Source organism: Schistocerca americana, unplaced genomic scaffold (assembly GCF_021461395.2).
Source record: "Schistocerca americana isolate TAMUIC-IGC-003095 unplaced genomic scaffold, iqSchAmer2.1 HiC_scaffold_287, whole genome shotgun sequence".
Lineage (NCBI taxonomy): Eukaryota > Metazoa > Arthropoda > Insecta > Orthoptera > Acrididae > Schistocerca > Schistocerca americana.
The window spans coordinates 167,501-170,000 of NW_025726002.1; the positions used below are offsets into that span (position 1 = coordinate 167,501).

Sequence of the window (2,500 nt, forward strand, 5' to 3'; positions counted from 1 at the left end):
GTACCGGAAGGTTTCACCCACACGCAGGGCAGGCATGGTGGTATTGCCTGCTGTGAAGGTGACATTGCTGTCCACCTTCACCTTCTTCTCGCGCCCTGACGCGACTAAGGCGAGGGTGAAACACTTCCGGGCGTTGATCTGCAGCCCCAGGTGGGCGAGGGCTGCGGTAGCTGCGTCGATGAGGGACTGCAAGCCCCTCGGGGTCGCTGCAAACAGCAAGACGTCATCTGCAAAGGCCGCAGCGTTGACTCTGCGACCGAGAATCCGAGCTCCGATGTGGGAGGGCAGTTGGCCTAAAACGTAGTCCACCGCAAAGTTGAACAGGAGGGGGGAGAGGGGATCGCCCTGGCGAACGCCCCGTGCTGGCTGCACAGACACGCCCACGCCGGCGCCGTCCGCTATCACTGTCGTGCTGCCCTCGTAGCACCGCTCGACATACTCGACAAAGCAATCCGGCAGGCCATGCGCCTTCAGCACGGGGCGAAGGGCAGCATGATCTACCGAATCGAATGCCTTAGATACGTCGATCGATGCCACAAAGACAGAGCGGCAGGAGCGAACTGCGTCGGTGAGAGCAGTGTCCAAGATGAAGGTATTTTCCAACATCCCATCCCGAGGGATGAATGCCCGCTGACGTTCGTCCACAGCACATGCGCGCATCAGGCGTGACGCGAGAACCTTGTGAAAGGTCCGCGCCAACACCGAGCAGACCGTAATGGGGCGAAAGTCAGCGGGGGATGTTGGTGCAGCCGTTTTCGGGAGAAGGGACGTCCGCGCGCGAAGCAGGCGTTCCGGAAGGGCGCGGGCCAGAAGGAAGAGATTCATCACTTTCACCAGGACTTCGTGCGGCAGGCGCCGCAACTCCGCTGGGGTAAGGCCGTCCGGCCCGGCTGCTGATCCCCTGGGCGGCAACGCGGCGGCGACCTCCTCATGTGTGACCGGCCCCCATATGCACTCGAGAGCGACAGGCTCTGAGTGCGGGAGGAGGCGGTCACGAATGAAGCCCGCGGTGGAGATGGGCTTCTTGGTGAAGAGGTCCGCCCAGAAGTCCAGCAGACCAGGGATGGCAGGTGGCGGCTGGAGCAGGGTGCCATCCAAGAGGCCGCGCACGCAACGTGCACGCGACCGTCGGAAGGCATCCTGCGTTCTCGCGTACTCCCAGCGGCGCCGCTTGCGCTTCTGCGTCGGCGGCGCGGCAGGCGGCCGCTTCGATGGTTGGCGCGGCCGCTGTGTCCTGGTGATCGATCTCTCCCCTCTGGACCCGACCGACGCAAGGGCATCCGGGAGCATGCCTAGGATGACATCGGGCGGCGTGCCCCGCCCCAGACCTATGACACGATCCAGGGCAGAGAAACGCTGGGCGGAAGCGGGTAGCCCCGCCAGATGCTCCCAGATGGCGGCGTCAGTCGGCCCCTCCGGCGGCGGCCCGGTGGTGTCGGCCGCGAAGTCCTCGGCTGCGTCGACGGGCGGCGCAGCGGCCTCGCCCGCGTCAGGCAGCGGGCTCGCTGCTCCCCGGCGGGACGCCGGCTCTTCCCCCCGACCGATCTCAAGCGCCTCCATGAATTGGCGGACAAGCTGCTTGTGGGCAGCTTGCCGCCGTCGGCACTTGATTGCCTCGAGCGTTCGGTCGGGGAACATCCTGATGAGTTCTTGATTGACGAAGAAGAACCGGGCGTCCCTCTCAAGGAACAGTTCGGCCTCCGCCTTGGCGAGCGACAGGACTTCTTCCTCCGTCCACCTCGCGCGATGCCTCTCCGTGACGATCTCCGCGTTGGCGGCCGCAAGATGTTGGCGGCGGCGATGGACCCCGAGACCGTTCTTGGTTGTAAAGCTGCGGTGGCACTCACTACAGGTATACATAGCTGCAAAAGTTACAAGATTTTCGGCACGGCCGGTTGGCCGGCTAGGTGCTGGGGGAGTTGGGGTGGCACCTTCAGCGGAAGGGCCACCACTTATTCTCTGCTTACTGCCCCCAACTAAAAAAAGGGATAGTGCGAGGGGGGGCTGGTAACCCCCCCAAGCCCCTGGTGCGGTCTTCCACTCTGCGAAATCAGCGGGCCCACGAGAAGGGGAGAAGACCGCAGGAGAGGAGAGGCTAAGAGGGCTAGGCCCATGTATTGCGCATCACTCTCCCTGTAACTATAACCCAAGGAAGGCACCTCGCAGCAGCAGCACGACTACATCAAGACCGCACTTCGAAAAGCCAAGTCCGGATGCAGCCACACCGCTGCCACTTGGCCACCTTAAGAGAGTCATAGTTACTCCCGCCGTTTACCCGCGCTTGCTTGAATTTCTTCACGTTGACATTCAGAGCACTGGGCAGAAATCACATTGCGTCAACACCCGCTAGGGCCATCGCAATGCTTTGTTTTAATTAGACAGTCGGATTCCCCCAGTCCGTGCCAGTTCTGAGTTGATCGTTGAATGGCGGCCGAAGAGAATCCGCGCACCCGCGCGCCCCCGGAGGAGCACGCTAAGGCGGACGCGGCCTCGCAGCAAG

The 2,500-nt window shown here is 63.0% G+C and overlaps 1 pseudogene; it reads right to left on the minus strand.

The window, feature by feature from the left end:
• The window catches only part of LOC124579068, a 7,955-nt pseudogene that overhangs the window by 2,829 nt on the left and 2,626 nt on the right, over positions 1-2,500 (minus strand).